The sequence below is a fragment of the Coffea eugenioides genome, chromosome 1 (assembly GCF_003713205.1).
Source record: "Coffea eugenioides isolate CCC68of chromosome 1, Ceug_1.0, whole genome shotgun sequence".
Classification (NCBI taxonomy): Eukaryota; Viridiplantae; Streptophyta; class Magnoliopsida; order Gentianales; family Rubiaceae; genus Coffea; species Coffea eugenioides.
This window is the reverse complement of record NC_040035.1, coordinates 16,064,405-16,074,510: the sequence shown is the minus strand read 5'-3', so window position 1 is coordinate 16,074,510 and position 10,106 is coordinate 16,064,405.

The following is a 10,106-nucleotide window of genomic DNA, read 5'->3' as shown; positions in this document are numbered from 1 at the left end:
GCAATTAAAAGGGAAAAACCCTAGGAAAACATTAAGGGAAAATACGGGTTCTCACACCGGAGCTCAAAAAGGGGCTCCCTCCTAATGTTAATGTTAATGTTAAATGATCTATTTGAGCGTTGGGTGTTCAAGTGCTATGATTTCCCTGGCTCACGAGAGCACTAAACGAACATTTGATCTCTGAATCATGACATCATCAAAATGATCGAAATGCAACATTGTGAAATATATTTGTTTAATGATTTTACTGGTTACTCACTGAGTTTCTAGCTCACCCCAAAAATATTTTATTCCCCTCCATAGGGCTCAAGGCGAAGGAAGGGCTTGTAGTACTTGTGCACGTGACTGGATGGCTTATTCGGAATTATTTCCGCTTCGCTTATGACATGTAATTTTTTTTTTGGAGAATTTGATGTATATTTGAGATTTATATTGTAATTCATTTGAGGATTGTAGTGAACGACTGAGTCCCGGCGAGAGCTGGGCAGGCGGCCCGCCGAACCCTCTGGTTCGCCTTAGGGGGAGGTGGGGCTGTCACACTGGAATTCCAGAAACCCTGTGACTAGTTAATCGAGTCGAGCCGACAAGGGCCTGGTCGATTAGATAACGAACCCTGAGTAGTTAGTGATGTCAAGTGGAGTGTTATCTCCTCGACTAATCGGCATACTCGAGTATTACCACCAGTGATTATCGTGGAGTTCGGGCCAGGCAAGGAGTTTGGTTGGTGGACGGAGATTGGAGTTAAGTGGTGTTCTACTGGACTAGTTACTTTATTTGAAAGTTGACGGAGTGTCAACTACCACTCGATCAAGCTACGGTGGAGCCAATTTACAAGAGCAACTGTATCCTTTTACGTGAAATGCTGAATATTTATTGTTTGGCTATATGAAGTGTTATTGCTCACTTTCTCGACTTGTTATACTCGCTATTTCACTCTCATGTTATATTTACTGTATTTAATGGGAAATTTGCTATTTGGAACATCACTGAGTTTTAGCTCATTCCACGTCATTTGTTTTCCTTACAGGGGATACGAGCGACGCGTGAGACGTGTACAAACTAGCGTAGTCTAGTTATTTTGAATTTTGTAATTACACTCGCACGAGTCGCTCTATTAGGGTTGAATGTATAGGAAAATTAAATCTTTTGATGTATTTGAGATTGTATGGATGGTTGAGATAGAAATGAATGTATTTATATGTTCCAAACTTGGGAACTGTTATTTCGTTTATTATTGAGGTTGCACCCTATTTTATTTGATGTGAGTGAGTGAGTCCTGGCGAGAGTTAGGCAGGCGACCCGCCGAACCCTGGGGTACGCCCCAGGGGGATGTGGGGCCGTCACAGCATTGGACTAATGAGAAAGATCGGAAAAAAGGAACCACAACTAGTATTGGACTAGTGTGGAATTGGAAAATGTATCACAACTAGCGTTGGACTAGTGTGATAATACGTCACACATTAGTTATAAGTAAATTAATCATGTAAAACTTAATAAAAGCATGTAAACATATAATATCACATAAACACATAGCACATAATGATGATATCTAGATGCAAGGCTCTAAGAAAGTGGTAACACATAGCACATAAGCATGCAAATCACACCAAGCAAATAAAGCAAACAAGCCCTAACTATTACATTAGGGGGGCCCTACTACAATCTAAAAGGGGAAATAAAATAAATAATTAAAATAAATGTCTAACTATTACAATTGTGGCGTTTAATTGCCTTCTCAAATAATTACAAATTAAATTAAAATAAATATACAAATTAAAACAAATAAAGTAACTAAATGAATAAATAAATGAGAATATTCAAAAAGCATGCAATTTCACACATAAGTTCACATAGGAGCACATATGATCAAGTAAAAATCTAAATAACAGGTAGAGTGTATCTCCCTTGAATTGGTGCCATAATGAAGTGGAAAATTTCTTATTTACCCTCCAAAAACAAAGAAAAGGTCAAGGCTTCACTTTAATTAACAAATAATCATAAAAAATGGAAATAAACATGAAATTGAATCAATTGAATCATGCAACCAACCTATATTCAAGAAATTAAAACAATCAAGGACCTAATTGCAAAAATTAACAAAGTTTTGGGGGTCCAAATATAATTATCACAAAGATCCAAGGTCATAATTAAAGAAAAATAAAATACAGGGACTTATTTACAATTAAATTAAGGACCTATTTGCAATTAAATTAGGAACCTATCTTAAAGAAAACAAAAGTTTTTAGTGTCACGACATAATTATTTAAAAGTACAGGGACTGATTTGCAAATTCATTTTCTGTTTTCTTAATGGATCTGGCCATTGGGCCATTTCCTTATTTGTTTGGGCCCAAGACTCTCCCCAGTGCAACGGACATTCAGAGTAAAAGGAATGGACCCATCTACCATTTATGACCCCAAGATTAGCCAACAAAACCGGTGGGCTTCTTCCCTCTAGCCCAAACCAAAACCCAAAAATAATAAAACCAAACCCACTCACTTAAACCCCAGCAAAATAACCTCCCAACCCAAATCACCTATTTGACTAAAACCCAACATGGAAAAATCAGCTAAAATTATTAAGCTACAATTATAACCTAAAACCAAGCATTAATCTACCCCAAAAGACTACTTAAGAAAATGAAAAGATGATTAAAATCCAAAAGGGCGAAATAAGTGCAACCTTTCCAATTTTTGAGTCATATCTGAATAAGGGGAAACTTGGGGGGTTCAAATGCAACAAAAATAGGGATGTAATTGAATGAATTATGAAGGTTTTGGGGTCGAATTATGAAGTTCTGGAACTTTGGGGGTAAACCACAAAACAAAACGAAAATGGAGGGATTGAACTTGCAATTTTGGGCAAACGATCGTCTTCCCCAACAGATTAAACATCAGTACGCCATTTCTGTTTTTCTTACAACCAGAGTAGTACCGAAACCAGCTTTAATTCTAGCCCTTCCCAATCAACACGAAAATCACACAAGCTTCCTCTCATACTGTAGACACCAAATTTTTAAATAATTTGTATGTTGCATTTAATTCATGTTTTGTCTGCATTTTAGTTGTTACCTTTTTATTTGTCTTTTATTTGCTAATTATTTTTCATTTTAATTTCGTTCACATTTTAGTTTTTAGTTTTAGTTTTAAGTTTTAATGTAAAATTTGTGAAAAACAAAGAAAAAAAAGGAAAATGATGAATTGATGAAAAATGAAAGAAAAATAGAAAATGGTAATTTTTGTTATTTCTAGTTTGATTGATTTTGATATGTTTGTAATTAAAATTGTTGTTTCTATTATTGTTTAGTTTTACTATTATTTTTGTTAAATTATTAAGTTGAAAAAGAGGAAAAAAAAAGGATCACAATTCCATTTTTCTGCCGGATCCATTTCTCCACTGCAGTACTGCATCTTATGAACTACCGACTCCACTCCACTACCTCGGCCTAAATCAAAAAAGAACATTCCAGTTCCACTCCACATGATATAACTTCAGACCAACCGAGAGAGTGAGGAGGGGCTCTGCGTTTTCCTAGGCAACTAACTGCTAAATTCCAAGCGGTGGCTGAGGAAAGAAATAGAAGGTTGCTTGCAAAGTCCAAGCGGCGACTGACCGAAAACAAAAAAGAGAAGCTATCTGCCAATATCTTTGGGCGGTGGCCGAGAGGAAAAAAACTTCAATTCCCTTCCTTTCCAACCCAACACCGAGAGTAAAACTGAGAGAGTGGGATAGAAGGGTTAGCTAGCTTCATCACCAACTAACCAAAAACAAGGAGGAGTATAGCGAGGAAAGCAGGAGAAGCTCGAGCTAGGACCTTGAGGAACCGAATCAGGGAGAGCTAGAGCAGTCGGCAATTTCAGATTCTAAGAAGAAAATAAAAAGCTGAGCTCGACCACAACCACCAACTCCACAGCTTGCACAAACCAAGCTCAGCCTTGAGCTGAGACACAAGCTGGAACAGGAGAGAGGAGGAGTGACGGGCTGCAAGTTCTGGATAGCCGAAAAGAGGAAAACATTTTCCAGATTTTTCGTGTGAAAGCTTGACTAGTTGTGAGGTAATTTATGGATCTTTTTTAGGATAAATATGAGGTAATTTGAATTATCTAGTAACATGCATGGGATGTTAAAGCAGTCGGATGTTGAATTGCATCATTAGAAAAATTCTGTTTTGAATATTAAGGTAACATCCGAAAGCTGAGATGATAATGCATTCTATTTCTGAATTCCTGTGATGACTTGAGCACTTAAGTGTACTTAGCCGAATGAAATTGTGATGATTAAGACCATGCATGTTAAATTGTGCATTCGGATAATGTTATGAAGTATGCAGAAATTCTGTTTTGGCTAAATGTCTCTGCCGATGAACTAATTTGGGACATGTAATTTTAATTCTGACTCTATGTGATAATCTGAGCTTAATTAAGGATCCAATTTGATAGATAACCTCTTTGTTTGGTACTGCATGTGAACTTTATGGGCAGGGTTTCGGTTGCATGGCTGGATTTTCTTTTATTGGAAGTATTGGACTGCTAAACCAATTTTCCAGCTTTGCCGAGAAGCTGAAATGGAAGTGCAATTTTAATTTCGTTTCCCTGAGGCAGGCTGAGCTTATAAATGTGATTAACTAGCTAAGAAGTAGGTGATTAAGCTTTGCATGAAGTCCATTAGTTCGGCTAAGCAAGGGAAAAATATGAAACAGAAAATTGCTACACGCAGGTTCATAACAGAATTTCTGGAATTGTGGATGATTATAGTTGCTGACCGAACTTGATTTGAACCAGTTATGATAGTAACTTCATTTAGTAGCTATGCATGTTACCTTTGAGTACATAACTCAGTGATTTGGCCGAGGGAAACCCGGATAAATGATTGATTAAAGCTGCTGGAATTTTTCCAGTGTAGCCAAGTGAAGAAGAAAAGAATTTTCCAGTTTGCTTTTGCGAATTCTAGGTTCTCATTCATGTTTGGATGTCGGATTCCTGCGTTTTGATTGCTAGAATAGAGTTTGGTGCTTGCTTAGAGCTTGGTTCCCTCTGTTTGACATGAAACCCAGAAATTTTGCAGCTTAAGAAACCAGCGAAAGAAAAGGAGGTTTCTGCTAAGAATGTATGAACTGCCGAACCTTTTGCCTAGACTTCTCCAGCCTTTGCATGATTTTTCTTCTATGTTTTTGGTTGGTTTGAATGATAAAATGGCTGTTATGAGGCTTGGATTGGTTTTGAATGTTTGTGTCTAAACATACTTGAGCTGGAATTGAATCTTGCTAGCCAAAAGTTTCTTGGAGTTGCAAAAGTTGTCGAATGAAAATGGCAGCAGAAAATTGCAGCAGAATAGGTGTTGTCGCATTTGCTTTTCCTGCGTTTCTTGTCTATACTTCGTTTTCTTCTAGTTGGTTATTGTGTCTCGTGTGAAAAGGGGCAGGGGAAGTGGGTGAGTGGTGTTGAGTTTACACTTTTGGGTTTTGAATACTTGAACCATTACCAGACAGTTTTGAAAAATGAACGAAACAGTTTTTTTGCCGAGCTACCTTCTAGCATTTTGCGCAATTTTCCTTCTCTGGTTTGCCTTGTTGAATGTTGAAATTGCATTGTATGTTTGGATGTTTTTTTTGTTGAATGGTTTTGATCAAGTTTTGGCATTAAGGTTGATATTTGCTTGTGAGAATGCAAGTTGCAGTTGATAGTTTGATTGCAGAAATGTTTTCTTGTTGCAAACAATCTCACGTTCATTTGCATGAGTTTGCATGAAATATTTTTTAAGATTTGCATTTTGACCCCTCAAGTTCCTTTTTGCTGCACTTTGTCTCTTGTTTTTGCTGTTATTACCCGCTTCCTTTGAGTGTTGTGGAGAAAGATACTTGACTCATAGTAGCGAATTGGTCAAACTTGATTTTAATAGGGATCTATTGCAGTCTACTTTTATTGATGTTATTTCATCTATTTTCTTCTCAAAAGGTCCTAAGGAGGTGTTAAGATTCTTCATTTTTTTTGAAACCCTTGTTGATGGAAATCTGTATTCCGAGGGGTTTAGTGTGTGTTTGGAGGATTTTTATATACTAAAGAAACAAGTCTCCTTCGTAGGTTGCATGTTTTTGCATGAAAAGGGTTCTTATAATAGCTCTTTAACCCCTCAAGTCCCTTCTTATTTTACCATGGCCTAAGCAATTGAAAAGAATAATCAATTGGGTCCTTCGAGTTTCCTTCCCCTTTTAACTTGGAATTTCATTTGATGAATATGGACTTGTTTGATTATCTAAGGGGATCTAATGGTTCAATTTCATAGTTATTAGTGGTTCTTTAATTTTTGTTTTGAAGAATTTGTGTTGTTTGATTTACTATTAAATTGGTACATTAATCCTTTGTTTAGTGGTTGTAGCTCCAATTTAGAACCTTTTCCAATTTATTAGCACCACAAAAGGGAACGGTATACTCTCTTTTATCTTTTTCGTGTATCTCCCTATGTGATCCAACTTGCTAAATGAAAATTGCATGCCTATTTGGTTTTCTTAAATGTTTATTAATGCCTTTCATTTATTTACTTTTATTTCATTTTTAAATCTTTCTTTTATTTTTATTTATGGGGTATGTGTACACCTCTTGGCTTGTAATAGATAGGGCATAGCAAGTAATTTGGTCCATTTTCCCTTTCCCCTTTGTTTTAGCTAGCAAATGTAATAGTTAGGGCTTTAATCGTCTCATTTGTCTTGCATGCTTAGTTACTATGTGTTAATTTGCTTTGTTAGGTCCTTGCATCTAGTCGAGCATGCTAAGTGTTATGTGCTACGTGTTATAAATGATTTTGCATGTCTACTCGTTTTTTATAGTATGGATGAATGGAATGAATGAATGTACGTCACCACACTAGTCCAACGCTAGTTGTGGCTTCTTTTATCGTTTCCACTAGTCCAACGCTAGTCGGAATTCATAGAATGGGCTAGTCCAACGCTAGACCCTTAGGGATTTCCCCTCGTTAGTACATGTTTGTATGTTCATTACATGTCATGCATTCTTTTTAGTTTTGTCATTTTTTGCATGCCCCTGTTTCCCTTTCCCTTCACTTTAGGATTTGCATCTCATGCTAGTTAGGGTTCATTTGCGTGAAAACCCCCTTGGGTAAGGGAAACGAGCGAGTGTGGCTACTCGATAGCCTTAGCACGCTAGTTTCGCCTTCTAATCAAAGGGAAAATCGAAGTCGAAAAGTTAGAAGTCAACCCCCGTACCCGACTTGTTGCATTCCCCTAGGGTCATACTTTCATTTTTATCACTTCCATACTCTTTTAATCACATTTTTCTTACATTTCTCAATCCATATTTTTCACTACATCTTTATCATTTATTTACTTTACTTCACAAATGAAATTCAAGTTTCACTTATATATGTACTATTCTATTTTCATTCATTTGCACACACAAGCACTTTGATTTTCATACAAATTCATACATGCACTTTCTTTACACATTCGCACACAAACACTTTGTTTTTTTTACATTATTTCATACATGAATCTTTTCATACACTTGCACACTTGCACTTGAGTCACCATTTGCATCAATCGACCTCTATGAGGTTTCCCTTTATTGGCCGCCACAATTCATGTGGTTTGGGACCAAAAACCTCACGAGAGACATCATAGAATTTAGGATTGCATTTCTCATTCATTAGTCTTTGTCCAAATTGCAAATACATACTTTGGGTAGGAAAAATTAGGAAAATAAGGGTTAAATCACGCAACTAGCCTTGGCTAGGTCGAAGGGGTGCCTTGGATTTTTATCCTTGCCTTCCCCTTCGTCAAATGTGACTCCCGAACCTTTTTTCTTTGTTTGCGTGGACTAGGAGTCGTTCAAAAGGGTTTTTTTATTTTTTTTTCCTTTAAAAATTCACTTTTTGGGTGACTTGGTACACCCTAACTCTATACCAAGTGGCGACTCCATTTTTCATATAAAAACCCTTTTTGAACTATTTTTCTTGGGTCAAATCGTCGCATTTTCAAAAGTCCCATTTAGACCCATTTTTGTTTTTATCAACAAAATTCATTTTTCCCAAATCAATAAAATTCAACAAAAAAACAATTATTTTATTTTTTCCAAAAAAAGTGGGGCGCGACAGTTGGCGACTCCACTGGGGATTTCCTAAGTGGGTCCGAGCATTTGACTTAGCCATTCGTTTCCTTTTTCTACCCTTTTTATGTATAGCATTTGGATATTAGGGTTGCATTTTTCCTTTTTAGGACTTTTTGCCTCGCGCACGTACCAAACTACTCCCCACTCACGTATGTATGATTGGTTGTTTGGATGTATATTTTACTCGTTTTATCTCGCGCTTTGCATTGCATTTGGGTGGGGGATGTACCCTAGAGCCTCGCGTTGGTTCTTGATCCCTCCCCTCCAAACGAGCACTAGCATACGCGCATACGCTTTAATTATTTTTACCCCTCATTATTTTTCTTTTAGTGGCTTGTCACGCCACTCCACCCTATTAGGATTTTAGGCGACCCACTTGGACATGTGATCGTATCACGACGTGTGCGTAGCATGATCCGAGGGGTCACTCGATCTTCCGCTTTAAACTTTAGGTTGATAACCTATTAGTTTTTAGTCGAAGGTTGAGGATTTTTTTTAGATTCGCCCAGACGGGTAGCCGTAACACGACGTGTGCGTAGCAACGTCTGGGGAATCGCTCGAGCCACCGACAAAGAACTTTGGGATTGATGACCCTTGGTTTCTAAGTCTGAAGGCTCGGGGACCTGAGCTTATCGAGTCTAGATGCATTAGCGAACCTCAATCTCATGCATCCATGATAGCTTGCCTAGGGTAGAGTCAGCTTTATCCTAAGCTAGGGACACTATTCACGAGGGGAGGGGTCCAACCCCTTTTTCATTGCTTTATTTCTTTGATTGCTTTACAATGTGTTATGTGTACTATCAATTGCACTAACCATTCTTTTGTTTCTTGGCTTGCATTCATATGCCTTAGCGATAAGAGGCCCTTTTGGCACTCTTTTAGTGACTCACCTACTAGATAGCTCACATGTTTACATTTCAGTTATTACACTTAATTTTCAATGAGTACATTTCATTCTAGACCTTTTTCCCCTCGATGCATTATTCATGTCCTTTAGGTCGTATTTGTCACATATTTACATCGCTTTAATAAACTGGCATCATGCATAAACCCTAGAAAGGGAATGCCATTTAGGGGATCCCGTGTTAGGAATAAACCACCCCATGTCTCGGATATATAATCCAAATGAGACTTGCACGTTTACCTTTCTCGTACCATCCAAAGGGGTTGTGCACAAGGTAAGGTAGGATCCGATCATTTTCATAGAGTGATTTTTGGAATATGAGCATCTAATAATCACTTTTTGGCCATTTTCTCAAAATTGGTAAAATTCCCTTGCGTAAAAGGACATTAATTCGAAGAAAATTCACAAATGATTCCTCATTGTTGAGACGATAAATATAGAGGCCAAAATTTGATTTTAGAGGCTCATAGACCAAGGCATTGTAATGATTTCTTGAAACCACCCAGTGGGCGAATAATTCAATCGATTTTTGAACAAATCATCCATCTTATCCAATCCATTTGTTTTCAATTCATTCAGTTTTAGTACAATCTAATCATTTTTGAATAAATTCATTTCATCCCATTCATTTGACCAATTTACCCTTTTTAGGGTCACCCGGTCGTTTTTGAATAAATCATCAATTCATTTGACCAATTTACCCTTTTCAGGGTCATCCGGTCGATTTTTGAATAAATCATCAATTCATTTGACCAATTTACCCTTTTTAGGGTCACCCGGTCGTTTTTGAATAAATCATCATTTCATTTGACCAATTTACCCTTTAGGGTCATTCGGTCGCTTTTGAATAAATTATCAATTCAATTGACCAAATTACCCTTTTTAGGGTCTTTTGACCAATTTACCCTTTTTTTTTAGGGTCATTCGGCCGATTTTTGAATAAATCCCTAATTCAATTTCATTCATTTGACCAATTTACCCATTTTCAGGGCAACCGAGCCGATTTTGAATGAATCAAGTTTCGTTCAATCTATTTGATCAATTTACCCTTTTTAGGGCGATCTGGTCAATTTTGAATAAGA